Source organism: Microtus oregoni, unplaced genomic scaffold (assembly GCF_018167655.1).
Source record: "Microtus oregoni isolate MIOR12 unplaced genomic scaffold, Mior012 000005F_ref0000423, whole genome shotgun sequence".
NCBI lineage: Eukaryota > Metazoa > Chordata > Mammalia > Rodentia > Cricetidae > Microtus > Microtus oregoni.
In genome coordinates, this window is record NW_024543064.1 from 44,549,828 (window position 1) to 44,568,713 (window position 18,886).

The 18,886-nt window shown below is 45.4% G+C and overlaps 1 protein-coding gene across 5 annotated transcripts in view; it reads right to left on the bottom strand.

The window, feature by feature from the left end:
- The window catches only part of Dab1 (DAB adaptor protein 1), a 1,107,419-nt gene that overhangs the window by 361,864 nt on the left and 726,669 nt on the right, over positions 1–18,886 (bottom strand). For 2 of the 5 annotated variants that reach the window (XM_041652239.1, XM_041652235.1), the window contains exon 1: positions 9,561–9,727. The exons of 2 other annotated variants lie outside the window; for them this stretch is intronic. The gene's annotated coding sequence lies outside the window, so the exon portion shown is untranslated. Of the gene's footprint in view, positions 1–9,560; positions 9,728–9,807; positions 10,159–18,886 lie in introns of those variants that run through there. One more of the 5 variants, XM_041652237.1, reaches the window with a different exon arrangement.

Here is an 18,886-nt window from a genome sequence, read left to right on the forward strand (position 1 = left end):
TCAAATCTCAAGAATATTTTTCTGAAATCTTAAAATATGGATGAAAGGGGAAAGCTGGGACCCTTCTGGAGAGAACGATGTGGGGGATTTGTATTGTTAAATATAAAAGCTTATAAGGCTACAATAGTAAGTGTTGGTTTAAGAAAAAAGAATGGAGAAGGGATTCTAGAAACTGGACCTATATGTCAAAAGTGATTTTTTTAATATTAAATAAAAACTAGCTCAAATTCCTGTCTCACAACACCATACATCGAATATGAGTAACAGAGCCTACATAGGTACAGTAAAATAATAAAGCTTATAGAAGACAATGAAGGAGAGTATCTTTATGACATCAGGATTTGAAAAAAAGTCTTTCTCAAACAGGACATAAAAAGTGCCAACTGTGAAAGATTGATAAATTCAGCTACATTAAAATTAAGAAGTTAGAAGGCCGAAGATGGGCACGAACCCAACTTCTTCGTGGTCTATAAATCTATTCCGCTTCCCAAAGAAGTAAATTACAGTGACCTTTTTCATTCATTGGGATCACACTCCAACAACGTAGACCAGAACCTGTACTGAGCATATGGTTAGCCCATCCTGGACTTTATCCCCAACTGGATTACCTGTGTGCGTTTCTGCTTTAAACCTGAGTGCCTTGGAATGGTGATGGTTTGTGATTAGACTCCCGTGAGCAGGCATACCAAGGTATACCAAGCTGCTCAGAATAAGGAGACCCACAATTCAACACAAGCACCACTGTGTGTCATTGTGACACTGCATATAGGTACCAGTAGTCACCAATCAGCCCAGGGGATAACTATACAGAATCCTCTCTCCATTGACCCTGTGCACTCTCTGTTATATTCATCCTCATTCACAGCACAGAGTTCATTCTTGTTCTCCTATCTGCTGCTATCTGCTAGGATGTAATGATCAGCCTCAAAAAATGTCTTTACCACCAAAAACACAGTCGGGAAACCCTAGGGGTGGACTGTTTGCACAATCAATTTTCGGGCCCAAGGAAGAAGCTAATGAGCTGCCTCCCCAAAAGCCATGATTTGGTATCAAAAACAACCCCAGTATAAAGCCTAAAGGGGCCTTCATTCTGCCACCATGTCGCCTTCACCAGTACTTTGCGGTTCATGATCCATGCTGATTATATATGTATGCAACAACATGAATATAAGTGAGGATAATTAGAAGGAAAAGCATCACTTAGTATTCCATAGATCAGATGCACTTATGCAGGAGAACGCCCCTTCCATATGCCAAGACAGATACTACTATTGTCGTTAGAGTAGCTAACTACAGGACTCTGCTACCGGGAGTTATTTCTTGAGGACTTCAGGGATAGAACCCGCATAAACCTTCTGAGTAGTTAGTGTCAGGGTGAGTAATTAATTAGCATGGTGATGCATAACTTTCCTTTCCTACTGGAAGCATCTGGAATTTTCCCTGAGTGGAAGTGGATGGCCCCTCTCTAATCACTGTTCACTGGAGCTGACTGAACAGACAGCTCTTACTCTGATCCTACAAGATGTCAGTAGCACAGGCAGATACCTCTCATTAGATGACTGTTGTCTTTCTCTCCCAAACCCATGTTGCAAAAGCAAAGGGGTAAAACAAAAGCTTAGGATTCCTGAAAAGGTGTTTCAGTATTGTCTAGTTGAGGCAGGGGGGAAAATTTAGTCTTTTTACCTCTGCCAACATAATGTGTCACATGGGACTACACATACTAACATCAATACCGCAGGAATTTATTAAGCATCAACCATATTCCAAACACTAGAGTTAAAAGTAGAAACCATGCTTCTTTACTACTAGCAAATGTAATTTTTTCCAGGACACTTACTGGACAAAGCCTCTTTTCTCTTCATTACCTAAGAGCTATCTAGACACTGAATGGGAATTCACAGGGATGTTTTAGGGTCTTTTTTCCCTGAAGACCATATTAAAAGATCATTTGGTATTATGACGATCAAATTTAGAATGGTCATTGCATCTAGCAGGATGAGAGATGCTCAGATCAGAGACAGTGACCAAGGGTCTTCACTTGTGTTTGTAGGGTTGATTTTCATTAGCAGAGTGATAGGTGGTATCACTTGAAACCTCGGGTTTCAAGAAAAAAAAATACACCTTTATTTAAACTTTTCATAGGTCTCTCCTACTGTAGTGGTTTGAATGTCTTCCTTAGACCCCTGGGTTTGAACCCTGGGTTCTCAGTGGGTAGCACTAGTTTGGAAGGTCGCAGAGTCTTTTAGAGGCTATGCACTGCTGGAAAGAAAGTGGGTGCTGGGGACTACTGGGTCTTTGGGCTTTATGCCTTGGTCATAGCTCTTATTCATTCTCTGCTTCCTTGAGTACAGATGACCAGTGAGTCTCCCACCCTGGCACCATGCTTTTCCTGTCAGTAGCCATGCTCTCTCCTTGAGGATTGACTCTATCTACTTGGAACTGAAAGCTGAAATTAATTCTTCTTCCTTATGTTGCTTTTGTCCAGGTGTTTTAGTGATGTGGGATTCCCCTCTGTATGCTGTGATTATCATTAATGAATAAAGAAATTGCTTTGGACCTATAGCAGGGCAGAACTTAGGTAGGTCAAGAAAACTAAACTGAATGCTGGGAGGAAAAAGGTAGAGACAGGAAGAAGCCATGGAGCCACCAGAGACAGACACTGGGAACTTTACCAGGTAAGCCACAGCTATGTGGCGATACACAGATTGATAGAAATGGGTTAAAATAATATGTAAGAGTTAGGCAATAAGAAGCTAGAGCTAAACTGTTGGAGAGCTGGCTGAGAGGATTGGAGTGCAGCCTGCAGTGCCCGAGGTTCCCGGTTCGAGTCCCAGGTAAGTCTGTACTGTGTGAATGTGAATGTGTCTGTGCTGTGTGTGTGACTGTGTATGAATGTCTCTGTGCTGTCTGAGTCTATATGCTGTGTGAGTGACGTCTGCTTGCATAATTAATCGGGAAAAAAGTTTAAAAAAAAAGAAGCTAGGGCTAATGGGCCAAGCAGTGATTTAATTAATACAGTTTCTATGTGATTATTTCAGGGCTAAGCAGCCAGGAACAAACTAGCACCCTCCTTACTACATGTTAACACGGTGATGAGAAAGTAGCTGATATACCAATCACACTGTTACTTTCAGGCCGAAAAATATTAAAATCTTAATATTTTCCAACAAACATTTCCCCTCTTCAACCTCATCAGTAACTGAAAGGTACCTCTTGACACCAGAGTTGGTGTTAAGAGGTTGGGTGTAAACATTCCACAGATGCACACATGTGAGAGACTGGATGGGCAGCCTGTGATGATTGTGGGAGGTTAGGTCTTTGGGGACGTGCTGCTGAAGGGGAAACTGGGAGCCTGCCCTTTTCCTCTTCCTACTGGCTTCCCATCCACCATGAAGTGCACAGCTGGTTCCACCCAGTGGTCTTCACCACCTGCTTGCCCAACACCAGTAAACAAACAAAAAGACTGAAACCTAATAACATGAAACAAAGTGAACCTCTTTCCCTTTAGTAGACTGCATCTCTGGAATTTTGTTACAGTCTTTACAGCTGCCTAATACATGGAAAATTCGCTAAGGAAATTCTCCATGAGTTACATGGTTTTCTTCACTGCTGGAACCTCTAGACGGCTCACCAATCAGGAAATGCCATAAGACCCTAGAGCAGGGACTCTGTCTTGCAAATAGTGCTTATTTGCACCCTGAGATTTCTTCTCTTGATTTACTCGAAATAAACTTAGGGATCATTAGTGTTCCCTGGAACTCAGCTAGGAAAATGTTCTGTGGCCCGATGCACCTTCACACCCTGGTATTATTCATGGTGCCCAGTACAGAGCCAGACATAGCTGGTGTCCCATTAACATGAGTGGACATAGTGATGCCTCGCCACAAGACCAGAATCTTCTGCCCAGAAACCTAGTGTACTCGGGAATTTCTGTTGCTAATACTATTACTATAGACTAAGTAAGTTTCAATATGAAGGTTTGTTCTAGCTTATGGCTTTGTAAGTCCAAGGTCTTGGGATCTGGAGGTTAATGGTACCAGCTTCCCAAAGTGGTTTATGTCATTGCACAGGATGGGAGAGGCATGAGTATTTGCCTCTTCTGGAGATGCTTCCACTTTAAAGGCACCAGGACTGAATCAAGGGATCTCTACCAGCATGATCTGGATTCTAATCACTTCCCACAGGCACTACCTACATTTGTGATTAAGTTCCCAACCTCTAAGTATCTCACAATTCCAGCCAAATTTCAGTACATGGAGCCATGGGGGACACTCAAACCACAGCACTCCAGAGCAGATCGGTAACTTGTCAGTCTTTGTTTTCAGCTATAACACTAACAAGATTAAAAATAACCAGACATAAAGACTTCTGAAACAAAGATGGTGTAAGCAGGAGAGGCAGAGAGATAGGGGAGGAGAAAAGGAATACATTGAAGGATGGTGAATCAACAGATTAGGACCCAGTTGGGAGAGTAGGAGACTGACCATAGAGAGACTGAGAAACAGGAATGAAGCCTGGAGCAGATGCAAGAGTAAGACTGTGCCAAGTCTCCCCACAGATGGTCAGCAAGCACTGCTGGATTGGGGCTAACTGTGCACCAACTGTAGCTGCCTAGAGCAGCCAGCTTACATCCTATCCCTACCTAACCCAAGCAGCCCAGCTTTACACACGAAACTTCCATCATTTTAGCTGTGAGCTCTTCTATTCAGCAGAATTTTATTTCTGTTTTCCTTGCGCTTTATGAGAATCCCCCACTGGCATTGTAGATTGGTTATATATGTCAGGTTCAAATAAAATAAAATAATAATAATAAAAGCAAGCTGGCAATTTCTTTCTAATAGAATATGCTGCATATTTCATGAAACAGAAGCCAAAGGAGTTTTATGATTCCTGAACCCAAACCTCCCCGTATCTGAGGACTAAAAGGAAGAACTATACAAAGGGGATGTCACAGAAAAAAGAAACGGAACATTTGCTCTCCAACCTCAGGGAATGTCAGGTGATTAACTGGCATAATGGGTTTCTCCGTTTTGCTTCGTGTTTACACAAGTTCGTATCCTGACACGCATTTCATAGATGGCGCCCAGTGCTAGCGTTCATGGATATGAATGTGGATTCCCTACTCGCACTCCTTCCTCCTTACAGAATGTCTGGCTGGTTCCTGCTCTTAGCCTGACAGCGGCTCCCCTGCCAAGTGTTATTTATATTACCAAACCACTTCTCTATCCTGGTACAGAAGGCAATCTGGCCTTGTAGAAGGAGCACTGCGTGCAGAGTCCAAGGACTCAGGTCCACAGCAGCGCTGTGACCTGCAAACTCGTGTGTCATCTTTAGCCTGTTCCTCCCCTATCCTGCCCCAAGCAGTGAACTGGGCCAACTGACTTACCCCGGGAGAATTCAATCAAAGCCAAGTTATTCTCTCCAGAATAAGTACAGACGAGGTCAGGGGCATGACTATTTTAGCACGATATTCACTTCCACGGTTGCTTTTCACACTGTTGAAATGCTTAAGGACACATTTGCAGTAAAACATTAAGAAACAAAACTGTTCACTGGAGATCTCGAAACAAACCTCTGGTTGGTAACACTGGCATGCAAAGCGAAGACTTGTCCGTTGCCAAGAGGATTTTTACCTCATTTGAAGGACAATATTCCTACTTCACTGGTAGTGTATATTACATGCTAGGCACTGTCTGAAGCATTTTCTCCTGACCCTTCGTAACAGCTATGAAATACGCACTACTGTTCTAGAATAAACAAAACTAAAGCACAGAGAAGTGCTCGCAGAGCTGGGGCAACTGAAGTTGGTAACAGGTGATGCAGCCATGCTTGGCGCACGGGTGCCACCTGTAATCCCACCTCTAGGTCTGAGTATTTGTTTACCATAGCAGTCACCGACAGTAGCAATAACGCCCTGCTAATTAACCGCCTAATCAATTACTTGCTGATTAACGATCTAATTAATAAATATTTCCACAGAGTAGACAGCGATGGCCCAATACCAACCAGTACCTTCTAGAAGCTCTAGCGAGGTCGCAAGTGTTCACAGTACAACCATCGGCCCAGTGACCCACCAGTAGGAAAGCCACGCCCCATATGTGTTGAAGGCAGGCAAGATGGGAAAATCTGGAGCGAGAATGGGTGGATGAGTTTAAACTCCCTTATCGCCTATGCGATCTCAGTGCAATGGCCAGATTTGCTCTTGCCCGGTCTAACAAACAAGAAGGAGGTTGAAAGATGGAGTAAGGTAAGGTACGTCAGATGCTGAGACAGATAAGTGGCCCTTTCTTAGGCTCAGGAGGTAACAAAAACAAAAGACACCCCTATTCCTCACCCACGTTCCATGCTGTTACTAAACTGCACCATTCTCTTGAGTTCCTACTATGCGCGAAAATACTCAAGGAGAGGATTTTCCCTTAAAACTGATCCAGGGCCCACAAAGAAAGTCCTTGTTTTGCAGATGCTGGCATCCAAGTTGTGAGAAGTCACATGACTTACTCTTAATTGCTGAAGTAGGGAACAGCTTTTGTCACCAGTGACTAGTGACTGAGGGAAGATTTAGTGAGTCCTAAATAACCGGGAAAGTTTCTGAGAAGCACCCTTTAATGCACGCTATCTGCTCCAGTGCCATCTGAACGGCATCGGCTCTGCTTCCCTGCTTTATGTTTGACTTGAGTGAATTATCAAAATGAAATGCTGCCTCAAATAGATTCTTCATCTGCCTGCAGTGTGGCTCCAAGCCTTGAAAATCCACCAAATGCAATTTTGCCTGGGGTACATGATCACGAACGAAGCCAAACACCCACCTGCTTAAGAAAAATGACTTTGGAGGGCAAAGGGGACAGAAGCAGCGGCTTCCTCTGGGGCTCTGGGGAGGAGAAAATGAACACTAAGTGATAGAATCTCTCCCCTGCAGCCTCACACAATGGTGTTTCTTGCAAATGAGACATACTGGGAAACAGCCTGTGAGATGAGCTCCATCAACAATAAGTAATTTTTATTCAGATTTTATTGTTGAATACAATGAACATGATTAAATGTTTCAGACAAGCCTATTCAGACCTTAAGAAAAGAGCCAAAAAATAATAAATAAATAAATAGACTCCTCAACTAAAAATCATCTTTTGAGTCTGATTTCGGGAGATTTAATTGCTCAGTTCAGGAGCAGAAGCCCATCTTCGCTTGAGAGCCCCCTGGTTCCTGGGACTATAGTAACATGTTTTCCCTTCCACTTTGGTCTCTTCTCTCAGGCGGCAGATCCTGCCTTGTCAAATAGTTACAAAGTCTGGCCCTTCACATCACTGCAGTTTGAACTTCCTAAACCTCTCCAAGGGCCTGTGTGTATGGAAAAGAACAATAGCACTTCAAAAGCCATTTCTGAGAGTTCTTCAATACTTCATTTGAATGCTAGGGTTTCAATCAAGGCCAGCAGCAGACAATTTGATTGCTTAGAAGTTGACTTTTATACATCTTTGATTAGGTCGCCCTGTTCAATGGGAAATCAAGAAAATCTCTGATCCCTTTCAGTCTCCAGAAGAGCCACCAAACCTTGTTAGGCTAGGAAGGGAAGGAGATGGGAAGGGGGCATCTGTACTCCCTCTACCCTCATCCCATGATACTTCTATCTTTTTGCCTGCGCAACTCAGGGTTCCATCCAGAACTGCTCATCTTGGAGATAATAAAAAAAAACAATGGGTGTTAATTCAGGGGGTGGGAATGGTTTATAATTTTATGGATTTCCCGAAGACCCATAATTGGCACATGAATGTACAAACGTGAACTGGATAATTAGGAGGTTCTGAATGTACCACCTTTAATTTATATGATTACTTGAAAACATGTTAAGCATACGGAAGTGTCAGCGGAACCCCCTCCCCCAAGGCGTTTATTCAAAACCGTCAACATTATGAAAGTGTTTCTAATGGGCCAGCTCCGCGAGAGGAGAGCAGGGAAGAAGAGAGAAGCAGTGGCTAGGATGGTCTCTCAGCCAGAGTTTGGCAGCGGGAGGCATTGTAGCATCCTTCTGGAATGGTGCTCCGGCCTCCACAATCTCTCCCTCTCTCTCTCTCTCTCTCTCTCTCTCTCTCTCTCTCTCTCTCTCTCTCTCTCTCTCTCTCTCTCTCAGCTAAACACAGGCGTGCGCAGACATACAAACGAACACGCAGGCACCGACCCACGCGGGCACGCACCCTGCCTCAGAAACACACAACCGAGCTCGCACTCGCCCGCGCCGCGGCGCTCTCCACGTCTCCAGCGCCCGACGGTCGCCCAGAGCCTCGGGCTCCCCGCCCCCACCCCATTCCTTCACTCTCCCAGCCCAGGCGGAAACACCCCGCAGACCCCCAACAATGAGGACTTGTGTGATGCTGATGGGGGTTGGGACCAGTTTATAATTAGCGAAACCCAGCGTGGAGGGTCGGCTACTAGACCACGTAGCAGCCTAGTGGCACCACTTTGCCCTGCAGCTTTCTCTAGCCACCCCGCCGGTCCACTATCACCACCCCCAAAAGAAAAGAGAGAAAGAAAGAAAAAGAAAAAGCGCCTTTAAAAGTGCAGTAAGGACGCACCCTCCCACCAGGGGTCACAAGCATACTCCGTGGGACGCAGCCAGCGGAGGCAGTGACCAGCAGGGTGTGGAAATGTACTTTGTAGACTCACCCAGTACCTTCCCTGGCGCCGCAACACAACCACCCCCAAATCAAGATTCCTGACCCCGGGTTCCTTTGGCGGCTGAGACCGGGTCGTACGTCTCCTTTAGGAGACTAACCGCAGGGAATCAAAGTTTCCCCAGCAAGAGAATCCTGCTCTTGCCTTGGAGACAGACAGTGGGGTATGGAGTTGTGGGAGAAGAGGGCCGGCTGCGAGGGGAGTGGCGGGTGACCAAGGGCCAGAGGGCCGAATGGTGGAGGGAGCACGACAGGGGAACACCGGGACGCGGGACCCAAAGAAAGGCTGCGGTCCAGCGCTTCCCGTGGCCGCGAAAAGGACTGGCTTGATTGGGATGGGTCCGGTTAACGGAGAGGTCGAGAAAGAAGCACAGCACTGCTGCCGGGATGTAGAGAAGTGAGAACGCGGGTTCCGCGGAGCGGGGGAAAGAGGTCGGACCCGCGGGCGCCACTAGCGAGGCGCGGAGGAGACTCAGGGAGAACTCGCAGGTCCTAGAGTGGTTAGAAGACAGCCTGGGCATTGCCAGAGCCGGGACCGAGGGAGGGAGGATGCAGGGGTTTCGGCAGCAGGCGAGGGTCTTGGGTAGGCAAGCGTAAAGAGAGGGTCGCGCGTGTTCAGAAGTAGGGCGATGTTAGTGGGGACCGACCGGGAAGGAGATGCAGGGTCGCCTCCCCTCGCCAGCAAGTGGTGGGAGACGAGAGAAAACTGCGGCAGTCGCCAGTACACAGCACCTCGGGACAAACTCCCGAGAGACGCGCCCCGAAAGCCCTCCTACACACCCGGGTTCGCGGGCCCCAGCCGAGCCACCCGGGCTCGCCGGAGCCGGGTCCCCGTGGGCCACCAGCGCGCGCTCAACTCGGGGTCCGCCGCATGCCCCCCGCCGCGCCTCTCACCTCAGCTCCCCGGAGCATCCTCCTCGGCTGCAGAAGCCGCCCGAGACGCGGCTCTCCATGCCCTGCGGGCGGCCGCACTCAAACGCGCTCTCCAGCCCGGGGAAGCCCGGGTGAGCGCGGAGCTGGGTCCATCCTCCCCGGGAAGCCACGGGCGCGCGTCAGAGCAAGGGGAGGAGACCGGCCCCCGTGCAGTGCTCAGACCCGCCTCCTCCCGTGGCCCCCGCCCCGCGCCAGCCCAGCCGCTCACCTGCCAGCTCCCGGCCAGCCGCGCGTTCCTCGCCCCTCGCCGAACCTCGCCGGCTCTCTCTCTCTCCCGCCGGGGCGCTCTGTGCGCCGCCCGAGCGCACTATGATAGCTTAGCCGAGCCGCCGCGGCGACGACGAAGAGGAAGAGCCAGCGAGCGGGCGAGCGGGGGCGCCGCGGCTTGCGGTCGCGCTTCTTCTGCCCCTGCGCTCGTCCCCCATCCCGCGAGTGGAGACCGAGCGGAGCCGAGAGCCTGGGGTCCCCGCCCTGCGGATCTCCGCGGAGGGGTGGGGGGGCGGCGCTGAGAGCGGACCTTGTTCCTCAGCAGCCGCAGCAGCTCCCGCCCGGACTCCTCCGTTTCTCCTGCGTCTGCTTTTAGCCGAGCCTCTCCCCCACACAAGTAGAGGGGGCGTAGAGCCAAGCGGAGGCTGTGCTAGCTTCTTGCCCCTCGCCCCTTGGCAGAAGGGGGCGCTCTCTCCCAGCCACCGCGCCGGCTTCAACCCACCTTTTATTGCTGTTTCCCAGGCAAAGTTGGCTTGTACCTGTCAGGATTTCCTCAGCTTTAGGCAGCCTCCTGTGCCCCCAAGGGCACGCGGGCCCCCAATTAACTTGTTTTCCCTACTTCATTCCTAGAATGCAGGGCACTAGACCATCCTGTAAATTAGAACCTGTTGTGCCAAAGAAGGCTCTTCAGGTCCTGTCTTACAAAAGGTCTCAGAAACACCGAGTGGCAAAAAATAATTGGATTAGTCTGAAATTTTTCCACCTTGAGATTGGATTCAGTCTCGTCAATGCCGGTGTGGCACGCGTGTCTCCAGAGGCCTGAATGCCAGGTGGGAGGGGCTAGTGTGAAAATCACCCGCTGCCCCCTGGGAGTCAGGTGCCCAAGAGCAAAAGAAGAGACAGCAACACTTGCTTGTAAAGTTTACTCTTCTTTTGAGGGGCCACTCTCCTGCCCGCCCTCCAGCTGGGTGATAATAAAGCTAATGTGGTGGCTTGTTTTTTTGGGGGGGGGGATTTTTTTCTGGTAGCTTCTGTTATTCACCCATGAAAATTTAATGATGCATTTAGGGTTATTACCTCTAGAGTCAATGGGCTAAAAATATTTAGTCTAATGTACTGCTGGCGGGGTCAATAGGTCCGTGGCTGGTTCGCACAAAGTCATCTGGAGACCCTCCCTTGCTCCTCAAAATTCACGAGCCATTACACTTATCCCATAATAACAGCTTCTGTACAAATGGAGGCCCTGCAAACTTGGCTGTCAGGCACCTCTGAAAAGATAGCAATTTACATAGAGACAGGGAAAAAAATTCCTGAGGTCATTGGCAGAATACCCTCCACCGAGAAGAGCTCATCACAAGTGCCCCTCTGCCCCACAGTTTGGCAGAGAGGTTCCATTTTTGACAGTTCCTATCTACCCCTGGGGTGGCTGTCTGTCTAATGGAGGGACCAGGGAATCCCCACCGGATTCTCTCCAACTTTTACAGAAGTTCTGTTCTAGAAAGTGGGAGGAGATGGGCACCAGGTGCTGTTGGACACCAGGTGCTGTTCTACACCCTGTGCAAAGTTGGGACTGACTAGGGACCACCTCCACTGCCGTCAAGAAAACAATTCACCTTCGTTGTTTGCAAAGACAAGTCCTGGACTATGAACAGACCACAGTGAAAAGGAAGAAGTGTTAGACGTTGTCTGGGAAAAAGTGGGGAGTGTAGGTGAGTGTTAGTCATCTCTAAGGACTAGAGAATGCCAAACCTTGGGTGGTCCAGCATCAGTTCGACTTTCTACAGATTCCAGAACAAAACAACAACACAAAACTCTCAAGTTCTCTAGGTTTTAAGGACAGTGTTGAAACTTCCATCCTGTTTGCATGCATTTGAAGTGCACATATCTGAGGTCTGACTGTACCTGCCTCCTGCCTCCTGTTTTCACCTGACATGGTGGCTACCGACATCAGAGGGAACTGGAAAACTGAGTCGGCCAAGCAATACAATGTAATAGAATGTAAAACTCTATCTCTCTTCCGTGTTGGACAAAGTCCATCATGGAAGCTGGGCAGATTCCCATGAAATCCAGTGGGGGCAACAAGCCGCAGCTGTTCCTATCTCGAGCCTGGAAGGAAGTGTGATCTATAGGCACAAGCTGCCCGCGATGGGCCTCAGGGCCTCCCTGGCTAAACTGAACCAAATCTTAAAGGGACGTTTTGTCACTTCACTAAATGTCGAGAAATAGCTCATCTGAAAGATGAGGTGTGGCTCTTTACTGCTGTTCTTTGGAAAATACCAGTGTAATTTGTATTAAGTATGGCATAAAGAAAAAAATCAATAAATGTGCTCTCATCATCTACTCTGAGACACAGCAAAGTAATAGGACTAGTGGGGCCATATATATTACATATTCCATTATAGGTGGTTTGAAATATTCCTCACAGAACGTTTATAACACGGACTTTGGCTACCTCTCTGTGCTTCTATATTCTCAGACCTCCAGTGCTGGTGGAGAACACTTTACTCACAAGATTGCAATGAGCCTTAAATGAGAAATAAACAGAAGGACAACCGCCCTGTAGACATTGATTTTTCTTCCCAGAATACACCCCAAACAGTTCATCTTGATTCTTCCAACATCAGCAGGGCCCATTCTGTACATCGAGTCTGTGTTAAGAGCTCAGTCCATTGGACAGAGATGTCACATGAGTAGCACCAAAAAGGCAAAAAGGTGAGCTCCTGAACTGCATGAGTCATCCCTGCTTATGTGATTGACAAATACTCATAGAGTCAGTTAGACAACTGACCCATGATTGGAAACAAGACCTGAGGTTCTATGACATAAATCCAGTGAGTGATAACCACTGTCCCAAAGAAAATAACGCAGAGCCTTTCCATTGCCTTTGTAAACACTATTTAAATCCCCTTTATTCCTACAATTTCCCAAATATCTGTCATGTTGTATGGTGTGTCATGGGCTCTGTTTTGGAGATCTTTTCTTATAGCTTTATTGTTGGGTAGTTGGCAAGTCGGTATATGTATTTAAGGTACACAATACAATGTTTTGACATGTGTTCACATTGTGAAATGATTAGCACTCTCAGGATAATTAACATATTCATTACCTCACATAGTCACTTTTTCTCGCATGTCTGATAAGCTCACTGAAGATCTAGCCCCCAGCAAATGTCAAGTGCATAGTACATTATTATTAAATCTACTCACCTCACCCAGTGGTAACAAGACCTCCAGAACTTAGAACAAAGGTTAATACCCTTGTCACCGATCTCCACATTTTTCTTACTCCTGGGCACCACCATTCTACTCTGATTTTATGGCTTTGTCTTGTGTAGCTTCCATGTAAATGAAACCGTGGTGTCGGTCTTTCTGTGCCTGGCTCATTTCATGTCGAATAGTGCAGTTGAGCACATCCATGTTGTCACAAATGGCAGGGTTTATTTCTTTTTAAGACTTAATAGTATTCCATTATATAAGCCACACATGCCATTTTTTCTTAAACCACACCTCTGTCAGCACAAGCATTGCACTGATTTTATTATGACAATGACTATGATTATGACATTGCCACAATGAACCTAAGTAAGGTCAGATATCTCCTTGAGGTAATCAGCTCATTTCCTGGATACATACCTAGAGAAAAGCTCTACTTTTGGGTTTTGAGGAACCTCCTTACTGTTTTCCAGAATAGGTAGATCAACTCCCAGTCCCACCAGCAGTGGATGTGGAGGGGTTCCTTCTTTTCCAAACCTTTACCCATAATCGTTACAATCTGCTTTTTTGATGCCAGACATTGTGGCATGTATACAATCCTACCTCTTTATGTGTTTGGTTCAGGTCTGGGAACTTTTATTTTACCTGTTGCTATCCAAGTCTTCTTACAGGCGGGAGGGGGGAGGGAGGGAGGGAAGGAGAGAGAGAGAGAGAGAGAGAGAGAGAGAGAGAGAGAGAGAGAAACATCTGTTCAGGTCCTTTGCCATCTTGTGGCCAAACTGGTTATGCTTTACTGGCAAGTTCCCTGAGTTCTTTATGTCTTGGGTATAAGCCCTTTATCAACTACAACATTTGAAAGATTTCTCTCACTCTCAAAGGTATCTTGCCCTACCTTTCTAAGCCACTGAAAGTTTCTGTAGCTCTGAAAAAACATTTTAATTGGATGCAGTCTTTATGGTCTTTTGTTGACTATGCCTTTGGTGTCAAATTCTTTTTGTTTTTTGTTTGTTTTGTTTTTATTTTTTATTTTTTTTAATTTATTTATTTATTAAGGATTTCTGCCTCGTCCCCGCAACCGCTTCCCATTTCCCTCCCCCTCCCCCGATCAAGTCCCCCTCCCTCATCTGCTCGAAGAGCAATCGGGGTTCCCTGACCTGTGGGAAGCCCAAGGACTGCCCACCTCTATCCAGGTCTCATAAGGTGAGCATCCAAACTGCCTAGGCTCCCACAAAGCCAGTACGTGCAGTAGGATCAAAAACCCACTGCAATTGTTCTTGAATTCTCAGTATTCCTCATTATCCGCTATGTTCAGCTAGTCTGGATTTATCCTATGCTTTTTCAGACCTAGGCCGGCTGGCCTTGGTGAGTTCCCAATAGAACATCCCTATTGTCTTAGTGTGTGGGTGCACCCCTAGTGGTCTTGAGTTCCTTGCTCGTGCTCCGTCTCCTTCTGCTCCTGATTTGGACCTTGAGATTTTTTTTTTATTTTTTTAAATCACTGTCAAGACTAAATTACCCACAAATCCCACCTGGGATAAGAACTATGGCGGGGCTGAGAACAAGATGCTAAAAGGTCATCAACATTTGTACTGACTCCAGGGTAGGGCAAGAGTGGGGATGGGTGATAGAGACCTCATTTAAAAGGGGCGGGAGATTATTTTGAAACACATTTAGGTGCCAGGTGAATGACCAGGAGAGACATTTGGAGTAGGATTTCAAGTCAGAGAAGGAGGGGTTATGTGAAAGAAGATGGAAAGTCCTCTTCGAGGGTGGCTACAAACAACCCTTGAGAACCTGCACCAACCACTCACTCAGACAGCTCTATCTGCTGTATTTAATTTAGCACAGAAATACGGGATCCACTTTTTCTTTTAAGATTTTATTTATTTATTATGTATACAACATTCTGCCTCCATGTATGTCTGCACACCAGAAGAGGGCACCAGATCTCATTACAGATGGCTGTGAGCCACCATGTGGTTGCTGGGAATTGAACTTAGGACCTCTGGAAGAGCAGCCAGTGCTCTTAACCACTGAGCCATCTCTCCAGCCCCGGGATCCACTTTTTTAAAAAAGACAAATATTTTGAAAAAATGTTGTAACCCCCTTACCAAGAAGCTGTTGTTTTCTGTACGATACACAAGTAAAATATCCAATTGCCACTTCTCTTCTGTGGTCGGAAAGACAATGAAAACACTTTCTGTGCTTCACGAAACAGAGACTGCCCTCCTCATCCTACCCCAGCCAGCCTGATTCCAGGGAAAGGTGGCACAGTGGAGTGAGTAGGCTTGACTCTGCTCTCCAGCAGCTATAAATAGCACCCCTTTCATTCTCAATGAGGGAGTCGGGATGGCAATGTGGGGAAGGCAGTTCTCCCGCCAATCTGCTGTTTGTGGCTAAACGCACTGTGGAAACAAAGTAGAGAGCCTAAGTGGCTGTCAGAGAGCTCTTAGGCTCCAATACAAACTCCCAATTTTTTCCACTCATAAAGTGGAGTGTAAGTGATGTTAGTATTGGGGCGGCAGCTGGAAAGAGTGGGAAATGGCGGAGTGTCACAGAAGCACAGGTTCGCTGCATACAAGCCAGCAAGCCTACATTATTGCTTCTGTACTTAAGGGACTACATGTTCGCGCTGCTTGCTGCTAGGGATGGGGCAGGGGATGTCTTCCTTCTTGAGAAATAATACCTCGATTTGGTTTCATTGGTTTACCGTTTCTCTACCTGATTTTTTTTTTCTGATAAAGATTGTATCTCTAGCCCCAAAACAGACAGGTGCAAAGAGAAACATATCTCTTGGCCACAGCAAATTGGAGATGTACTAGGTACCTAGAGTAATGTGGTGGAAGAAGTTAAACACATGTCATTTGCAGAAGTTAAACACCACTGTCATAACAGTGGAGGAAAGATATTGGAGTACGAAATAAAAAGAGAGTTAAAGAGCAGGAGGAGGTTGGGAAACAGAGTTAAGAGGACCCTTGGAGTGTTGGGTTGGTTAGCCTTACCTCAAGACAGCTGCCACCTCCTCCATAGACTTTTCTGTCATGTGAGTAAGGATATTTCCCCTTTCACTTAAGACAGCTTCACTTGTTGGAGTTTTGTTCACTTCAATAAAAATAATCTTCTATGCTAAATATTAAGCTATATACTTTCTAGACAGCATTCAGATTCATACTTAGTGTACACCAGATAAAACGCTACTTACCTTAGCCCAGCATACAATATTTAGGGATAGACCAAACATAATTTGTATAAGGCTTGTTCACCAAAACCTACACACCCTAGATTTAAAAAAAAAAAATGGCAACAACAACAAAATCTCAGGCAGACTCAAGAAGGTGGAGGGGTATACCATATTCGTGGTGTAGAGAAATCAGTATTGTTAAAATGTCAATGATCTTCAAATTGAAATGTGCATTTAATGAAGCTACAATAAGAGCTCCAATATGTTTTTCAAGGAATTAACAGTTTTGAAATGTATCTAAGAATGCAGAAGAACTCAGAAAAGGGCAGAATATTTTCAAGAAAGAAGAACAGCTCTAGAGGGTTCATCCCATACTGATTTTATGACATCTTCTAAGTGGTAATAATCAAAACAAGATCATTAAGACAATGAAAAGAAATAATCATTAGAACAGAATAGAGAACCCAGAAATGAACAAGCATAATCCAGCCGCTGTTTTGTCTTCCTCCCAAAGCTACTGTAACTCAAAGAGGTGACGACAGCCTTTAAGGGATCTTGTGGGAACAGCTGTGGAAGCAGAAAAGTGTTGTACCCCACTTTGCACCATATGCAAGAACAAAAGGCAGCGCTGAACCGGTAAAGGTTCTGGATGATGTCAGCATGGAGGCACATGCCTAGTTTAGCTATGTGAGATGTTGAAGCAGGAGGAGGAGTCTGAGGCCAGCCTGGGCTACATAGCAACCCTTCAAAACACAACGCTCTAGGAACAAGCACTAGTGTCTTCACTATTTGGACTATATGTTCTGTTTCCATGGAGAGGATGTGAAAAAAAAATCACCGAGTATCACATAATAAATTTGGCTTAATCAAAATTTAAAGCGGCTGATTAATAGACAACATTAAGAAAATTAAATGATAAGCCACAAGCCTGAAAAGAAATATTCACAATATGAATATCTGACAAAGGACTTAAATCTTGAAAAACATAGAATACTAGTAATTAATAATAAAAAAGACAACCTAATTAAAACAGACAGAAGAAAGATCAAAATAGATATTTCACAAAAGAAAATGCACCAATAAACACAGTAGTGGAGAGGCACATTAGTAATGGGAGAAACATACACATATACATAGTGAGACATTATTTTACATTCACTAAAATGCCTACAGGCTAAAAGTTGGGTGGTGATGGTGCTGGAGAGATGGCTGAGCAGAAGAGCAGAATTCAGCCCCCACCACCCACATCAGGTGGCTCACAACTGCCTATAACTCCAGCTCCAGAGAACCTGGACCCTCTTCTGGATCCAATGGGCACCTGCACTCAGGTGCATATACCTACACACACACACACACACACACACACACACACACACACACACACACATGCACAAACACATAATTTTAAAAAATAGTAAAGTGACTCTTCAAAAAAGTCAAATGGCATTAAGTAATGGTGTTGAAATTGTAGAGCTCTTCTACATTTTGGATTTGCCTGGTCCAGTCTTATCAAGTTACACACATATGCACCTTATGAGCGCTTTTAGCATTTACATATGTATTTTCCTAGGTGTTTATTCAAGAAAACTAAAACATCCACCTCTGTTAAAAAATTAAAAAACTGGAAAAAATCCAGAATTTCATGTACAGTAGAGTGGCCAAACAAGTCATAAAATCTTCATATACTGGCATACTACTATGCAAGAATTTAAGTACTTTACAGACGTGTGGCAACAGGGATGGATCTTAAAAAAATATTGAGGGAAAGAGAAAGACCAGGCCTAAGAGGACGTTTTTATGCTTCCACCTAAACTAAAAGCAGGCAAAATAAATCTACAATGAGAAAAATTAGAAAACCAGTTGGTTCCTTGGAGAGGGAGTGGGATGAAAGGGGTACAGTGAAGTTTCAATAGTAATGGACTGTCATACCTATTCTAACATAGTGTTTCTATAAGCAAATATCTTTGTGAATACAGATCTGCACACTTCAACATGTCACTTTTACTTTAAACATCAATTATTGTGTTGTTGTTGTTGTTTGAGACAGGGTTTCTCTGTGTATCTTTAGAGCCTGTCCTGGAACTCACTCTGTAGACCAGGCTGGCCTTGAACTTACAGAGACCCACCTGCCTCTGCCCCCTGAGTGCTGATATTAAAGGTGTGTGCCACCAGCACCCGGCTAAGCATCATTAAGAAGAGCAGATATAACACAAAAAATGGAGTAGCCAACCAGCCTTTATCATGGTGTGTGTACTTCTTTATCATGACCCAACCTAGACACTTATGCTAATCATACAAGTGCTGAATGTATAATCATACTCTGCTCTTGATGTATAAAGAATTCTCTGTCATCCATAGCACCTGGAGAGCAATGGCTATGTAAAATGTGTCCTTCAAATTACATTAATATACCCATGATCAGATCAAAATGGAGCCACCCTCCAGAAAATGAAAGCATTGCCTGGTGATGAAGTAGACATCATCAGAAGGCAAAGAATATCCTGGCACAGGAGTTAATCAGATAGAGATTAGATAAAGGCTTGGCAGGAATTCTATAGAGAAATTCAAATTCAAGATGGTAAAAGAGAATGAAGAAGGGGTCTCCAGCAATAAAACCTTAGGTTTTCCTTCCAAAAGCTGATATCTATTATTTTTTGAAGAATCAATGAGCTCTGAAGACATAGTCA